This window comes from Oncorhynchus masou, chromosome 29, assembly GCF_036934945.1.
Source record: "Oncorhynchus masou masou isolate Uvic2021 chromosome 29, UVic_Omas_1.1, whole genome shotgun sequence".
NCBI lineage: Eukaryota > Metazoa > Chordata > Actinopteri > Salmoniformes > Salmonidae > Oncorhynchus > Oncorhynchus masou.
This window is the reverse complement of record NC_088240.1, coordinates 69,592,275-69,610,974: the sequence shown is the minus strand read 5'-3', so window position 1 is coordinate 69,610,974 and position 18,700 is coordinate 69,592,275. Positions and strand designations below refer to the sequence as shown.

Sequence of the window (18,700 nt, the reverse complement as noted above, 5' to 3'; positions counted from 1 at the left end):
TGCAAAATATATAATTTTATTCACAAAGATATTTTTTTGTAGTTTCTTTTACAAAAATGGCTGTTGATACTTATTGTTTTAATTTACAAATAGTCTTTCATCCTTCCATTCACATGATGTCCCCGCCTTCAAGTCTGTGAGTGGCTGTAGTCTTCTGATTGACATGACAGTCCACCAATCAGCATCCAGGATTGAGTGGTCGCTCCTCTGAGGAAGATGATGAGGGCTGTCCTATGGAACAGAATGGCCTTCTTGATGGTCCGGTATCCTAGGAGATGCTGTCCCAGCTTGCTCCCCAGAACCAGCGCCCGTACCTGCTCCGTATCCTGGGCCACCTGTTGAAGCACCAACACCGTCCCATACACCTCGTTGTTGATCTGAGAGGTGAAAGGGAGAGATGGAAGGTAGGAGAGAAAACCCAAAAGGTTAAGAGTACAAACCTGAATACTTTGACCTCCATCCCATTAAACACTCTAAATCGCTAGTTAACATTGAGTAAGAGCAAACTTTGGTCCAGACATATTAAATAATGTACACTGACTGAGTCAACTCTTAGTGGAGGCTGTGGCTGCATTGAAAGTGATCTAATTACATCAGGGACTATAGGACATGCATATGCCTTTCGTCCTCTCCTTTCAGTAAACTGTGTGTGTAACATGAGCTGTCTAAAAACAGCCAGCCTGTGGTGAAAATGGGCTGGACAGTCAGATCCTCTACAGCCGAGAAGGAGGAACCTTTATTCCTCATTTCCAGTCTTTGTATGGTTGTGTATCAGCGTGTGTGTCTGTGTGGGTCAAGTCTAAGCTTTCTCCCAATTATGAGTGTGTGTATTATGTGTGTGCGTATGGTATCTGTATATATGTGTGTGTTAAGATATGCTCATAATTAGTCAGTGCATGTGTGTACTTTTGTGTGTGAGAGAGAGTGCGTGTTGGCCTGCTCTGTGGGCCTTACCCAGGCCTCAATCTGTCAGAGTCCCAGTGAGATGGAGGTTAGCACCGCTAGGTTGGGGAAACACATATCAAGGCCTCAGACCAGATCCCAACCAACACCAGCATCATAAAGGTGCCAAAGGGTCAATAGTATATGTGTGTGTGTGTTACTCGGTCTGTGTGGGGGGGATGACTGTGGAAAGGCAAATGGTTGTGTTTCCTCAATGAGTGTTTGAAAGGATTACAGCTCCCTCACGGGACAGGCCATGAGAGGAGGAAAACATCTACTTCAGATGAACGCAGTCTTTAGCTGGCTATTATCCATTATCGGAGTCAATGTTTCGAGATGTGTGTGTGAGGACTCTGATTCCCCCCAGCAGGGATCTCTCAGAGACTTTGATCTTTGAACAGCTGACTCTGTGGCCCTGCCTACCACAGCTGGACTGCCTGCTGATTGCCTAGGCACCCTGGGCTGCACGCACACACACATACACCCGTTTCCTCTCAAGCCATATGATCATAGGCTCTGTGTCAATTACAGAGAGTGAGCGCATGAATGGGACTACGGCTGTTTTGGTTCAAGGGAGTGCGAGTGCCATTTTGAGTATACACAAGAGTATGTCTGTGAGTGTGTGGCATTTTCTTTCAGTCTGTATCATTTTCTGTAGGGGTGTGTGCCTTGGCATGTGTGTGAGTGAAAGGGGAGTGAGTGTGTGAGTCGTTTGTGTGTGTGTCAAATCAAAACATTGTTTAGTTGTTGCGTACACAGATCAGCAGATGTTAAAGCAGGTGCAGGGAAATGCCCCCCCCCCCCACATCTCTCTGATTCAGAGGGGTTGGGTTAAATGCAGAAGACACATTTCATTTGAAGGCATTCAGTTGTACAACTGACTAGGTATCCCCTTTCCCTTTCCCTAGAGTACCGGGTGGTAGTGTGCGTTTGACAGCCTCACCCGTACAACCAGCTCCAGGGTATCAGGGGTCTCCAGGTACAGAGGGTCTGGGGTGGGCCACGGCTGCTGCAACACGTCTCCTCCGCGGGAGAGGAGAGGGCTCAGGGGGTTCCTCACCTGGCTCAGCCCTGAATGGAGGGGAAGACAACAACTCACAAACTAGCAATCAATCAACCAATCATATTTTATTTTTTATAGCCCTTTATAGTATTTTACAGACACTCAGCCTACACACAACTTCACCACACTGACTGACCATCTCACCACTGTGATCTCTATGGTCATGCCTCATGTAATAAGGGACATTTCTAACTTTTGAAAACTCTATGGAGCTTTACAGGAGAGCTTTCAAGAGCTCCCTACAGAATGAGGATTAAAAACAGTCCTTCAGTTTGCCCACCCACCGCCTCCTTACGCTAATGTGGGGGGGGGGTCCACAGGGGCTTCCATGAAGGATATTAACTTACTCTAGTCCTTTCTGTCTATGAGGGAGAGCTGAAGAGAGATAAAGAGAGAGAAAGTGAGCGAGTGAGAACCACACACAGTTTATCCTGTCCATGTTCATCCCTCAAATTCCCTGACTGTGGCTATCAGCAAGCGGATGTTGCCTTTTCCCAAAAAGCCCCTACTCCCGATCCCTGCCCCCCCACTCCTCCCAGCCCCCTACTCCCAGCCCACTAGCCCCTACTCCCGATCCCTGCCCCCCACTCCTCCCAGCCCCCTACTCCCAGCCCCCACTCCTCCCAGCCCCCTACTCCCAGCCCACTAGCCCCTACTCCCGATCCCTGCCCCCCACTCCTCCCAGCCCCCTACTCCCAGCCCACTAGCCCCTACTCCCAGCCCACTAGCCCCTAATCCCAGCCCCCTAGCCCAGATTTCCAGACCCTCAATAGAGGGCTTGTTTCTGTGTGTTTGACAATAGGGGGATGTTCTACTGGAAGGTAGAGGGGACACTTCCTCTTCCGGCAATTTTTATACCATCAGGTCACATGGGTCAACCTTTGTCCTGACTCAGCATCAGCTACATTGTTCATGTGATAGGGCTGGGGATTCTCAGTTTGGGTCAGGGGATATTTGGTCACAACCACATTCTGGAGGAGATTCCTGTGAAATTATTGTATACTCAACTCGTAGACATTGACCTTTGCATAGCTTTTCATGTCAATTTTGGTTCATCAGCTCATATTCTTGAAGTATTCACATGGGTACACCAAACACAAACAAATGATCTCAATGGACTCTGATGACATCACCAGGGCGTTGCAGAGCATTTTGCGTGTTAGATAAGAGGCCCCATCAACATGACACCCTGAGGTAACTTCCTGTTGGATTCTTTCAAAACCCACATCATCATTCCAGACGGTCCTTTCATCTCCTCTCCAGTCGGTCTCTGTCTGGATAGGAGTGTAGCAGACTATTAGTTTTCCCTCTCTGGAATGGGATCGTCATAGCAACACATCATGTGACACATCATTCACCTTTTGATACAAATATCATTCATATTATTGTCCATTATTTATTTATTAATTCCCTCAATGTGGTGGCCCACCTGCCCAGAGGCCATCACACACAGCGTGGACATCTCTCTCTCTCTCTCTCTCTCTCTCTGTGTCTCTCTGTGTCTCTCTCTCTCTCTCTGTCTCTCTCTCTCACACACACACACACACACACACACACACACACACACACACACACACACACACACACACACACACACACACACACACACACACACACACACACACACACATCAGGGAGGACCTCCCAGCTGCCTGTGATGGTTCATGGTGATGAATGGAAAACAACAATAGGACCAGAGGATAAAAGCTTTTTCACCATGTCATCACTATACATGGTTCTGAACTGGTTGGCTCACACTGTATTTAAAAACAAGAAGGCTGTGCATGTGAACATTCCACAGCTAAGTATTCTGGGAAAGAGAACCATTTTGGCACGGGCCTTTGGGAGAAGGTCAAAGACAGAGGGCTGATCAAAGGATGGCCGGTGCTTTGGGGGGGCTTAGGGTGGGCCGGGCCATGTGCACACGCACAGGGCCCTTTAACAGCATGGACTCTGAAGGGCGAGAAGAGAATCAAACCCCACCGGCCACACTGAGGGAGTCGGAACAGAAGCCGGCTATTTATAAAGTGTGAAAGCGTCACTATTGGATATCAAATCAATTTCCATTCTCTGCTCCTCACACCCGCTAGGCTACTCTGGGCTGCCAGACCTGAGAGTGGTCTCAGGTTACCACATAGATCCCAGGATGACATGACAACAGCAGCTTCTCCTGTTATGCAGCGCTGAGGCTAAAATGTATAGTGTGGATGTAGCCTATAATTCCTCATGCAATACGATAAGGTGCTATAGCTAGCATAGTGTCAATCTTTTCTTATTTTTTACATTTATTTTTAGAGAAAAAAAAAGTCCCCTTTTTTGTGCTATCCAATTGGTAGTTAAAATCTTGTCTCATCGCTGTAACTCCGGTACGGACTCGGGAGAGGCGAAGGTCGAGAGCTGTGTGTCCTCTGAAACACGGCCCAACCAAGCCATACTGCTTCTTGACACAATCCCCGCTTAACCCGGAAGCCAGCTGTACCAATGTGTCGGAGGAAACACCGTACACCTGGCGACCAAGACAGCGTGCATTGCGCCTGCCAGAGCAGTCGCTAGAGCGCAATGGGACAAGAACATCCCTGCCAGCAAAACACTCCCCTAACCCAAACAACGTTGGGCCAGCCCATGGGTCTCCAACCACAATCTCTAGTGGCACAGCAACACTGCTCTACTCGGGAGGCCTCCAGTGTCATATTCACACTTCAAGTGAAACCTGCAGCACTAATTGAACATTTGATGACAAGCTCCGCAGCGGGAACATAGAGAGACTAATACTGGTATGACAAATACCCATTTCAGATGTCACACGTAAGAAGACCCAGATGATACAAATGTTCAATGCATTTACATATTCAGGTATAAGGTCTGAGTATGATAAGGCAATTTCAGTCATCTACAGTGACTGCAGTTAGTGACACCTACTGGTAAAGGTGTGTAGTACAACACAAACAATAGAATAATGAAACCAGGACTTCTCTGTGTTTAGGAACACCCACAACATACAGTAATTTGACTGCAAAATAATAACAATAATGCTATGCCACACAGTCTATTGTTGGTTGGGTAGAGGTGGGGGTGGGCGGGGTCACAGGGTGCGTGTAACTCACTCTTGACGTCCCAGAGGATGTCCTGTTCAGGGGGATTAGTGTAGAGGATGTAAAGACGGACAGTGTTGATGCCATATTGCTGCTGAGGGTCCAGGCTGTTGTGTTTCGACTTGGACATCTTCTCCCACGTCACCTGCAGCCCGGCCTTACTTCCCACCTGCACCGGCTCCTCACCTGACACAGGAGACAAGGCAATGGTTAGCACTGGACACCTCTATATACCTCCAGCAAACTGTCCGTTGTCTGAAATGGCACTCTATTACTACTTTTGTAGTGCACAATATAGGGTGCCATTTCAGATTTGCCTGCAGGTACATGTAAAAAACAAATACTGACAGTAGAAGAAAAATAGTTTCAAAAAAAGCCTCCTGAGATACAGACAGATAGACATGAACGATCTTTCAGTCAATCCCTTGATCAGTCTGTTTACTCAGGGCTGGAACTAATTTGTGTGCGTGTCCAGTGTGGAAGCCCTCAGACAGAGTGATATAAAGCCTCACCTCCATGAACGGAGCCAGTGTTCGTGTTTACCCAGTTGCCAAGCAACGGGAAGAGGAGGAGAAAAGCTACAAAAAATATCCAGAAAAACATTCAGAGGACAAGAATGAACAAATATGGTTTTTAACCCTCTATACCTCTCTCATCTTATCTATGAACATAGACAGGGCTCTAACTCCTCTAGCTCCACAATGAGATAGGGTGCAGGCCAGGCAGCAGTCTGTTAGCCAGCCTGCCAGCTTAGTGGAGTCGGCCACTAGCACAGCCAGTGTAGTCAGCTCAGCTATCCCCATTGAGACCGTGTCCGTGCCTTTGACCTAGGTTGGGCAAAACTAAACATGGCGGTGTTCGCCTTAGCAATCTCACTGGAATAAAGACCTCCTCCATTCCTGCCATTATTGAAAGAGATTGTGATACCTTACATCTCAAAATAGGGCGACTTAATGTTAGATCCCTCACTTCCAAGGCAGTTATAGTCAATTAACTAATCACTGATCATAATCTTGATGTGATTGGCCTGACTGAAATATGGCTTAAGCCTGATGAATTTACTGTGTAAAATGAGGCCTCACCTCCTGGTTACACTAGTGACCATATCCCCAGCACATTCCGCAAAGGCGGAATGTCCCTCCGTCTACCCAAGGACGTCAGAGTACAAAAATCAGTTAACCACCTAACTGAGGAACTCAATTTAACCTTGCGCAATACCCTAGATGCAGTCGCACCCCTAAAAACATTTGTCATTAGAAACTAGCTCCCTGGTATACAGAAAATACCTGAGTTCTGAAGAAAGCTTAAAGAAAATTGGAACGGAAATGCCACTACTCCAAACTGGAAGTCTTCTGACTAGCTTGGAAAGACAGTACCGTGCAGTATCGAAGAGCCCTCACTGCTGCTAGATCATCCTATTTTTCCAACTTAATTGAGGAAAATAAGAACAATCCAAAATGTATTTTTGATACTGTCGCAAAGCTAACTAAAAAGCAGCATTCCTCAAGAGAGGATGGCTTTCACTTCAGCAGTGATAAATTCATGAACTTATTTGAGGAAAAGATCATGATCATTAGAAAGCAAATTACTGACCCCTCTTCAAATCTGCGTATTCCTCCAAAGCTCAGTTGTCCTGAGTCTGCACAACTCTGCCAGGACCTAGGATCAAGAAAGACACTCAAGTGTTTTAGTACTATATCTCTTGACACAATGATGAAAATAATCATGGCCCCTAAACCTTCAAGCTACATACTGGACCCTATTCCAACTAAACTACTGAAAGAACTAATTCCTGTGCTTGGCCCTCCTATGTTGAACATAATAAACGGCTCTCTATCCACCGGATGTGTACCAAACTCACTAAAGTGGCAGTAATAAAGCCTCTCTTGAAAAAGCCCAACTTTGACCCAGAAAATATAAAAAACTAAAATCGGCCAATATCGAATCTCCCATTCCTCTCAAAAAATTTAGAAAAAGCTCACTGCCTTCCTGAAGACAAACAAATGTATACGAAATGCTTCAGTCTGGTTTTAGACCCCATCATAGCACTGAGACTGCACTTGTGAAGGTGGTAATTTACCTTTTAATGGCGTCAGACCGAGGCTCTGCATCTTTCCTCGTGCTCCTAGACCTTAGTGCTGCTTTTGATACCATCGATCACCACATTCTTTTGGAGAGATTGGAAACCCAAATTGGTCTACACGGACATGTTCTGGCCTGGTTTAGATCTTATCTTTCGGAAAGATATCAGTTTGTCTCTGTGGATGGTTTGTCCTCTGACAAATCAGCTGTAAATTTCAGTGTTCCTCAAGGCTCCGTTTTAGGACCACTATTGTTTTCACTATATATTTTACCTCTTGGTGATGTCAATCGGAAACATAATGTTAACAGTCACTGCTATACGGCTGACACACAGCTTTACATTTCGATGAAACATGGTGAAACCCGACAATTGCCCTCCCTGGAAGCCTGTGTTTCAGACATAAGGAAGTGGACGGATGCAAATGTTCTACTTTTAAACTCGGACAAAACAGAGATGCTTGTTCTAGGTCCCAAGAAACAAAGAGATCTTCTTTTGAATCTGACAATTATTCTTGATGGTTGTACATTCGTCTAAAATAAAACTGTGAAGGACCTCAGCGTTACTCTGGACCCTGATCTCTCTTTTGACGAACATATCAATTTCCAGGACAGCTTTTTCCATCTACGTAACATTGCAAAAATAAGAATCTTTCTGTCCAAAAATAATGCAGAAAAATTCATCCATGATTTTGTCACTTCTAGGTTAGACTACTGCAATGCTCTACTTTCCGGCTAGCCGGAAAAAGCACTAAATAAACTTCAGCTAGTGCTAAATACGGCTGCTAGACTCCTGACTAGAACCAAAAAATGTGATCATATTACTCCAGTGCTAGCCTCTCTACACTGGCTTCCTGTTAAGACAAGGGCTGATTTCAAGGTTTTACTGCTAACCTACAAAGCATTACATGGGCTTGCTCCTACCCATCTTTCCAATTTGGTTCTGCCGTACATACCTACACGTACGCTACGGTCACAAGACGCAGGCCTCCTAATTGTCTCTAGAATTTCTAAGCAAACAGCTGGAGGCAGGGTATTCTCTTATAGAGCTTCATTTTAATGGAATGGTCTGCCTACCCATGTGAGAGATGCAGACCTCGGTCTCAACCTTTAAGTCTTTATTGAAGACTCATCTCTTCAGTAGGTCCTATGATTGAGTGTAGTCTGGTCTAGGAGTGTGAAGGTGAACGGAAAGGCACTGGAGCAACGAACCACCCTTGCTGTCTCTGCCTGGCCAATTCCCCTCTCTCCACTGGGATTATCTGCCTCTAACCCTATTACAGGGGCTTAGTCACTGGCTTACTGGTGCTCTTCCATGCCATCCCTAGGAGGGGTGCGTCACTTGAGTGGGTTGAGTCACTGACGTGATCTTCCTGTCCGGCTTGGAGCCCCCCCTTGGGTTGTGCCGTGGCAGAGATCTTTGTGGGCTATACTCTGCCTTGTCTCAGGATGATAAGTTGGTGGTTGAATATATCCCTCTAGTGGTGTGTGGGCTCTGCTTTGGAAAAGTGGGTGGGGTTATATCCTGCCTGTTTGGCCCTGTCCAGGGGTATCGTCGGATGGGGCCTCAGTGTCTCCCGACCCCTCCTGTCTCAGCCTCCAGTATTTATGCTGCAGTAGTTTGTGTCGGGGGCTAGGGTCAGTCTGTTATATCTGGAGTATTTCTCCTGTCTTATCCGGTGTCCTGTGTGAATTTAAGTATGCTCGCTCTAATTCTCTCTCTCTTTCTCTCTCTCGGAGGACCTGAGCCCTCGGACCCTGCCTCAGGACTACCTGGCCTGATGACTCCTTGCTGTCCCCAGTCCACCTAGCCGTGCTGCTGCTCTAGTTTCAACTATTCTGCCTGCGGCTATGAAACCCTGACCTGTTCACCGGACGTGCTACCTACTGTTTTCAACTCTCTCTCTCTCTCGAGAGAGAGAGAAGGAGCGGTAGAGATGCTCTGAATGATCGGCTATGAAAAGCCAACTGACATTTACTCCTGAGGTGCTGACTTGTTGCACCCTCGACAATCACTGTGATTATTATTATTTGACCCTGTTGGTCATCTATGAACATCTTGGCCATGTTCTGTTAGAATCTCCACCCGGCACAGCCAGAAGAAGACTGGCCACCCCTCATAGCCTGGTTCCTCTCTAGGTTTCTTCCTAGGTTCTGGCCTTTATAGGGAATTTTTCCTAGCCAATGTGCTTCTACACCTGCATTGCTTGCTATTTGGGGTTTTAGGCTGGGTTTCTGTACAGCACTTTGTGACATCAGCTGATGTAAGAAGGGCTTTATAAATACATTTGATTGATTGATTGATTGATTGTCTAGAGTCTAAGCCCTGTTTAAGCAGTGGGGATGGGGGAATTGTTTTAAGATACCAAGGATCATTTATCTATTTGATTCAGAATTTTAAGAAGGTATCAAAAAAATATATCAAAAAATTATTTTATGAATTTGACATTACTGCTATAAGCAAATAGAAACGTAGCGAATAACAGAGTCAATACCTGGAACAAGAGATAAAAATAAAAGTAAGTTTGTTCTGATGTGTCTGTCCTATATCTGAGAGATATAAGAATGATCAGGTATTTACAGTGCCTTCAGAAAGTATTCAGACCCCTCGACTTTTTCCACATTTTGTTAGGTTACAGCCTTATTCTAAAAATGATTAAATGTTTTTTTCCCCTCATCAATCTACACACAGTACCCCATAATGACAAAGCAAAAACAGGTTTTTAGAAATATTCCATTTACATAAGTATTCATTCCCTTTACCCAGTAATTTGTTAAAGCACCTTTGGCAGCAATTACAGCCTCAAGTCTTCTTGGGTATGACACCACAAGCATGGCACACCTGTATTTGGGGAGTTTCTTCCATTTTTCTCTGCTGATGCTCTCAAGCTCTGTCAGGTTGGATGGGGAGTGTTGCTGCACAGCTATTGTCAGAGATGTTAGGGTCCAAGTCCGGCCATTCAAAGCCATTGTCCCGAAGCCACTCCTGTGTTGTCTTGGCTGTGTGCCTTGGGTCGTTGTTCTGTTGGAAGGTGAACCTTCCTCCCAGTCTGAGGTCCTGAGCATTCTGGAGCAGGTTTTCATCAAGGATCTCTCTGTACTTTGCTCCGTTCTGGTTTCCCTCGATCCTGACTAGTCTCCCAGTCCCTGCGCTGAAAAAACACCCCCACAGCATGATGCTGACAACACCATGCTTCACCGTAAAGATGGTGCCAAGTTTCCTCCAAGCGTGAGGTTTGGCATTCAGGCCAAAGAGTTCAGTCCTTCGACCTCATGGCTTGACATTTGCTCTGACATGCACTGTCAACTTTGGGACCTTATATAGACAGGTGTGTACCTTTCCAAATCATGTCCAATCAATTGCATCTACCACAGGTGGCCTTCAATCAAGTTGTAGAAACATCTAAAGGATGATCAATGGAAACAGGATGCACCGGAGCTCAATTTTGAGTCACATAGCAAAGGGTCTGAAAAGTTATGTAAGTAAGGTATTTCTGTTTTGTTTTAGTTTTTTTTACATTTGCTAACATTTCTAAAAACCTGGTCTCACTTTGTCCTTATGCAGTATTGTGTGTAGATTGCTGAGGATTTTTATTAATTTTATACGTTTTAGATTAAGGCCGTTAACAACATGTGGAAAATTTGATTTGAAAAAGCCAAAGGGTCTGAATACTTTCCAAAGGCACTGTATCCCCTTGTTTTAGGTACTAAACGATCTCCATATACTGTACTTCCATAAATATCTTAAACTGATACCGGGGACCTTCAGACGAGTCTTGTGAGGCTTATGGGCATCCTAGAGGAAAACGAAGAACACCATCATGTTCGTGAGAGTCTCAGCTTGTTAGCGTTCCTCACACATATTAGTGTGTAGCTAAAAGAGTTTTGGACGCTACAGACAGAAGTTGGCAGAGGAGGCTGTACTGACTTCAGACGAGTCTTGTGAGGCTTGTGGTCATCCTAGAGGAAAACGGAGAACACCACTGTGTTCGTGAGAATCTTAGAATGCTCATAATAGTTTGTAGGCTAAACTGTTCGGACGACTACAGACATTGGTGAGAAGACTGATTTTCGGGATGTCTCATGGTCTGACAAACACCGCTTTAGCTCTACCACCTTTCACCACAGATGCAGAAGGGCGATATCTCTTGCTTAAACAGACATATTTTCATGGGTATTCTTTTGATAATGTTCATTTGATTTCCGCAAGGACGCAGAAATTGTAGGCTCAGGGTTAAGATGGTGCTCCTCTATTCCTTCTTCTAGGACCTGACCAGGAAAAACCTCTGAGCAACCTCAGGAATCCATCTGTGAGGGATGTCTACTAACTCTAACCTGTGAATGGAGACGTGTAAAGTCCCCACCCTGCTGTGCCCACCTGTGAAGTCCATATGGTCTCTCTTCAGGTACTGTCCTCTGTCTGCAGCTCTAAACGTCTGGCCCTTGTTGAGGCCCTGCACCAGCAGCTTCTTGAAAGGCTCCCTGGAGTGGACATTCAAAGAGCTTATTTCATTTAGCTGTTAAAAAAAATTATTCTGCAGGGGATAATTACACAGACGTTACAAAGGCGTTTTGCCAATGGTGCCTTCTTCAGTTAGTGTCCACTTACTTTTAAGTGAACATTTTCACTTGATGTCAATGGGAGACTAAGTGACAATTCAGCTTCATTGGAAGTTAGAATTCACCCCTAAGTGGGTTCAACCTTCTGGCACAATGGTTCTATTGATATCGACTAGTGAACAATAGTTGCTGTACCTGTGTCCCACTAGGCCTTGATCCCTACAGAAGTGACTGAGGAAGCGTGCATAGTACAGGTGCATAACAGCATGATCCTTCCCCCCAATGTACACGTCCACAGGAAGCCAGTGGTCTGACAGCGAGCGCTCAAAAGGCCTGGGGTGGAGAGAGGGGGGCACATGTTAGTTTGAGTGAAGTAAACTGTTATGACTCCAATTTATATGTGGTGCTTTCTGTCGATTTGTTCTTTTCTAAACTTATTTTTACAGTATAGTGAGAGAATAATAATAATAATGTGAAGGAATTCACCAATATAACAAGAAGCTCAACTATAGAAGCTGTTAAAGTAAATATGTGTATGGTGTCTGGTCTTTGATATTACAGTTGAAGTCAGACGTTTACATACACCTTAGCCAAATACATTTAAACTCAGTTTTTCACATTACTGACTTTTAATCCAAGTAAAAATTCCCTTCTTAGGTCAGTTAGGATCACTACTTTATTTTAAGAATATGAAATGTCAGAATAATAGTAGAGTGAATTATTTATTTCAGCTTTTATTTCTTTGATCACATTCCCAGTGGGTCAGAAGTTTACATACACTCAATTAGTATTTGGTATTATTGCCTTTAAATTGTTTAACTTGGGTCAAACGTTTCGGGTAGCCGTCCACAAGCTTCCCACAATAAGTTAGGTGAATTTTGTCTCATTCCTCCTGACACAGCTGGTGTAACTGAGTCAGGTGTGTAGGATCGCACATGCCTTTTCAGTTCTGCCCACACATTTTCTATAGGATTGAGGTTAGAGCTTTGTGATGGCCACTCCAATACCTTGACTTTGCTGTCCTTAAGCTATTTTGCCACAACTTTGGAAGTAAGCTTGGGGTCATTGTCCATTTGGAAGACCCATTTGCAACCAAGCGTTAACTTCGTTTTGAGATGTTGCTTCAATGTATACACATAATTTTCCTACCTCATGAAGCCATCTATTTTGTGAAGTACACCAGTGCCTCCTGCAGCAAAGCACACCCACAACATGATGCTGCCACCCATGTGCTTCACAGCTGGGATGGTGTTTTTCGGCTTGCAAGCCTCCCCTTTTTCCTCCAAACATAACAATGGTCATTATGGCCAAACAGTCATATTTTTGTTTCATCAGACCAGAGGACATTTCTCCAAAAAGTACGATCTTTATCCCCATGTACAGTTGCAAACCATAGTCTGGCTTTTTTATGGCAATTTTGGAGCAGTGGCTTCTTCCCTGCTGAGCGGTCTTTCAGGTTATGTCGATACAGGACTCGTTTTACGGTGGATATAGATACCTGTTTCCTCCAGCATCTTCACAAGGTCCTTTGCTGTTGTTCTGGGATTGATTTGCACTTTTACGCTCTAGGAGACAGAACGCACCTCCTTCCTGCATGGTATGACAGGTACAGTGCCTTGCGAAAGTATTCAGCCCCCGTGAACTTTGCGACCACTCCAGGTGGCGCTACAAAGTATTAACTTAAGGGGGCTGAATAATTTTGCACTCCCAATTTTTCAGTTTTTGATTTGTTAAAAAAGTTTGAAATATCCAATAAATGTCGTTCCACTTCATGATTGTGTCCCACTTGTTGTTGATTCTTCACAAAAAAATACAGTTTTATATATTTATGTTTGAAGCCTGAAATGTGGCAAAAGGTCGCAAAGTTCACGGGGGCCGAATACTTTCGCAAGGCACTGTATGTGGTCCCATGGTATACTTGCGTACTATTGTTTGTACAGATGAACGTGGTACCTTCAGGCATTTGAAATTGCTCCCAAGGATGAACCAGACTTGTGGAGGTCTACAATGTGTTTTCTGAGCTTTTGGGAAAATTATTTTGATATTCCCATGATGTCAACAAAGAGACACTGAGATTAAAGGTAGGCCTAGAGATACATCCACAGGTACAACTTCAATTGCTTCAAATGATGTCAGTTAACCTATAAGAAGCTTCAAAAGCCATGACATAGTTTTCTGGACTTTTCCAAGCTGTTTAAAGGCACAGTCAACTTAGTGTATGTACATTTCTGACCCACTGGAATTATGATACAGTGAAAAGTAAATGAAATCATCTGTCTATAAACAATTGTTGGAAAAATACTTGTGTCATGCACAAAGTAGATGTCCTAAACGACTTGCCAAAACTATAGTTTGTCAACAAGAAATTTGTGGAGTGGTTGAAAAACAAGTTTTAATGACTCCAACCTAAGTGTATGTAAACTTCCGACTTCAACTGTATGTGTAGATATATCCTCTAGGGGGCAGCCTGGGCTTAATACCATCTATCCCACAAGTCAAGGAGCATCCTACTGAAGGCGCGCGTGCGCGCACACACACACTCACAAATAAATGTATATCCTGATGATGAGTAATCAGAGCTCAGAGAGGAGAGGTGAAGTAAACCCTCCCTCTCAGATAATTCCTATCTGAAGGATCTGTCTGGTTGTAGATCTGACCAAGTCACCAGACAACAATGAGGAAGAGGATGAAGACTCAAGTTTGGCTGGCTGGGAAAACACTGTACCTCGGCTCAAAACTCCCAATGCTCCTTAGATAATGCTATATCACATAATGCTAATGTCTCAGAATAATTGAACTGGCTAAACGAGTTAAACAGTGAAATGCTTACTTACAAGCCCCTAACCAACAATGCAGTTTAAAAAAAATACGGATGAGAATAAGAAATAAAAGTAACAAGTAATTAACCAGCAGCAGTAAAATAACAATAGTGAGACTATATACTGAGGGGTACCGAAACAGAGTCAATGTGCGGGGCACCGGTTAGTTGAGGTAATATGTACATGTAAGTACAGTTATTGAAGTGACTATGCATGGATGATAACAACAGAGAGTAGCAGTGGTGTAAAAGATGGGGGGGGGGGGGGGCAATGCAAATAGTCTGGGTAGCCATTTGATTAGGTGTTCAGGAGTCTTATGGCTTGGGGGTAGAAGCTGTTTAGAAGCTTCTTGGACCTAGACTTGGTGCTCCGGTACCGCTTGCCATGCAGTAGCAGAGAGAACAGTCTAGGGTGGCTGGAGTCTTTGACAATTTTTAGGGCCTTCCTCTGAAACCATCTGGTATAGAGGTCCTGGATGTGATGTACTGGGCCGTTCGGACTACCCTCTGTAGTGCCTTGCGGTCGGAGGCCGAGCAGTTGCCATACCAGGCAGTGATGCAACCAGTCAGGATGCTCTCAAAGGTGCAGCTGTAGAACCTTTTGAGGATCTGAGGATCCATGCCAAATATTTTCAATCTCCTGAGTGGGAATATATTTCGTTGTGCCCTCTTCACGACTGTCTTAGTATGCTTGGACCTTGATAGTTTGTTGGTGATGTGGACACCAAGGAACTTGAAGCTCTCAACCTGCTCCACTGCAGCCCTGTCGATGAGAATGGGGGTGTGCTCGGTCCTCTTTTTCCTGTAGTCCACAATCATCTCCTTTGTCTTGATCACATTGAGGGAGACGTTGTTGTCCTGGCACCCCACGGCCAGGACTCCGACCTCCTCCCTATAGGCTGTCTCGTCGTTGATCAGGCCTACCATTGTTGTGTCATAGGAAAACTTAATGATGGTGTTGGAGTCAACACTGAGGGGCCCATGTGTTGAGGATCAGCGTGGCGGATGTGTTACCTACCCTTACCACCTGGGGATGGCCCATCAGGAAGTCCAGGATCCAGTTGCAGAGGGAGGTGTTTAGTCTCAGGGTCCTTAGCTTTTTGATGAGCTTTGAGGGCACCATGGTGTTGAACGCTGAGCTGTAGTCAATTAACAGGATTCTCACATAGGTGTTCCTTTTGTCCAGGTGGGAAAGGGCAGTGTGGAGTGCAATAGAGATTGCATCATCTGTGGATCTGTTGGGGTGGTATGCAAATTGGAGTGGGTATAGGGTTTCTGGGATAATGGTGTTGTGAGCCATGGCCAGCCTTTCAAAGCACTTCATGGCTACAGACGTGAGTGCTACGGGTCGGTAGTCATTTAGGCAGGTTACCTTCGTGTTCTTGGGCACAGGCACTATGGTGGTCTGCTTAAAACATGTTGGTATTGCGTCTCCCGGGTGGTGCAGTGGTCTAAGGCTGTGCCACCAGAGATTCTCGGTTTGAGCCCAGGCTTTGTCGCAGCCGGCCGCGATTGGGAGGTTCATGGGGCGACGCACAATTGGCCCAGCGTCGTCCGGATTAGGGAGGGTTTGGCCGGCAGGGCTATCCTTGTCTCTTCGCACACTACCGGCTCCTGTTTCGGGCCGGGCGCAGTAGATGCTGACCAGGTCACCAGGTGTACGGTGTTTCCTCCAACACATTGGTGCGGCTGGCTTCCGGGTTGGATGTGCATTGTGTCAAGAAGCAGTGCGACTAGGTTGGGTTGTGTTTCGGAGGACGCATGGCTCTCGACCGTCGCCTCTCCCGAGTCCGTACGGGAGTTGCAGCGATGAGACAAGACTGTAAACTACTACCAATTGGATACTACGAAATTGGGGAGAAAAAAGGGAGAAAATTAAAAAATGTAAAAAAACATTTTGGTATTACAGACAGGCAGAGGTGAAGACACTTGCAGGCATGCTCGCAGTACAAGTCCTGGTAATCCATCTGGCCCTGCGGCCTTGTGAATGTTGACCTGTTTAAAGTTCTTACTCACATCGGCTGTGGAGAGAGTTATCACACAGTCTTCTAGAACAGCTGGTGCTCTCATGCACGTTTCAGTGTTATTTGCCTTGAAGCGAGCATAGAAGTAGTTTAGCTCGTCTGGTAGGCTCGTGTCACTGGGCAGCTCTCGGCTGTGCTTCCCTTTGTAACGGTTGGTCGGAACCGGTGTAGCACGATTCGATCTTAGTCCTGTATTGACACTTTCCCTGTTTGATGGTTCGTCGGAGGGCATAGCGGAATTTTCTATACGCTTCCGGGTTACAGTCCTGCTCCTTGAAAGCGGCAGCTCTACCCTTTAGCTCAGTGCGGATGTTGCCTGTAATCCATGGCTTCTGGTTGGGGTATATGGGTACAGTCACTGTGGGGACAACATCATCGATGCACTTATTGATGAAGCCAATGACTGATGTGGTGTACTCCTCGATGCTATCGGAGGAATCCCGGAACATATTCTAGTATGTGCTAGCAAAACAGCAGCTTAGCATCTGCTTCATCTGACCACTTTTTATTGATCTATACACTGGTGCTTCCTGATTTAATTTTTGCTTGTAAGCAGGAATCAGGAGGATAGAATTATGGTCAGATTTGCAAAATGGAGTGCGAGTGAGAGCTTTGTATGCGTCTCTGTGTGTGGAGTAAAGGTGGTCCAGAGTTTTTAGAAATTTGGGAAAACGGATTTAAGTTTCCCTGCATTTAAGTCCCTGGCTACTAGGAGTGCCGCCTCTGGGTGTGCTGTCTTAGTGCCAGCCTCTGACTGTGGTGGTATGTAAACAGCAACGAAAAGATGAATACTCTCGATGAATACTCTAGGTAGGTAGTGTGGTCTACAGTTTATCATGAGATACTCTACCTCAGGCGAGCAATAGCTCGAGAATTCCTGAGAGATCGTGCACCTGCTGTTATGTATAAAAAAAGCATAGACCGCGCCCCTTGTCTTACCAGACGCCGCTGTTCTATCCTGACGGTGCAAAGTATAACCAGCCAGCTGTATGTCGATAGTGTCTCCGTGAAGCATAAGATATTAAGGTTTTGAATGTCCCGTTGGTCGTTTAATCTTCCGCGTAGGTCATCTATTTTATTGTCCAAAGACTGCATGTTTGCTAGCAGAATGGAAAAAAGTGGGGGTTTATTCGATCGTCTACGAATTCTCAGAAGGCAGCACGCCCTCAGGCCCCTTTTTCTCTGCCTCCTCTTCACGTAAATCACGGGTATCTGGGCCTGTTCCTGAGAAAGCAGTATATTGTTTGCGTCGGCCTCGTCAGACTCGTTAATGGAAAAAAAGGATTCTGCCTGTCCGTGTGAGTAATCGCAGTTCTGATGTTCCGAAGTTATTTTCGGTCATAAGAGACGGTAGTGGCAAAATTATGTACAAAATAAGTTTAAATAAGTTACAAACAAATGAAAAAAAACACAACACAAACATCTGCCTTCTTCTCCGGTGCCATCTTACACATTACTGCCCCGTAGCACTCACGTCGGAAGCCTTGAAGTGCTTTGAAAGACTGGTCATGGCTCACATCAACACCATCATCCCAGAAACCAAAGACCCACCCCACTTCGTATACCACCCCAACAGATCCACAGATGACGCAAATCTCAATCACACTCCACACTACCCTTTACATTCAGGCCAAAGAGTTTAATCTTGATTTCATCAGACCAGAGAATATTGTTTCACATGGTTTAAGAGTCCTTTCAGTGCCTTATGGTCAAATCCAAGCGGACTTTCATGTGCCATTTACTGCAGAGTGGCATCCGTCTCGCCACTCTACCATAAAGGCTTGATTGGTGGTGCTGCAGAAATGGTTATACTTCTGGAAGGTTCTCCCATCTCCACAGAGGAACTCTGCATGACAACGAACCGAAACACACAGCCAGGGCAACTAAGGAGTGGCTCCATAAGAAGCATCTCAAGGTCCTGGAGTGGCCTAGCCAGTCTCTAGACCTGAACCCAATAGAAAATCTTTGGGAGGGAGCTGAAAGTCTGTATTGCCCAGCAACAGCCCCGAAACCTGAAGGATCTAGAGAAGGTCTGTATGGAGGAGTGGGCCAACATCCCTGCTGCAGTGTGTGCAACCCTGGTCAAGAACTACAGGAAATGTATGATCTCTGTAATTGTAAA

General features: G+C 45.4%; 1 pseudogene; it reads right to left on the bottom strand.

Annotated features, from left to right (window-relative positions):
• LOC135519714 (probable leucine--tRNA ligase, mitochondrial) overlaps nucleotides 1-18,700 on the bottom strand; it is a 41,907-nt pseudogene continuing 23,207 nt past the window's right edge.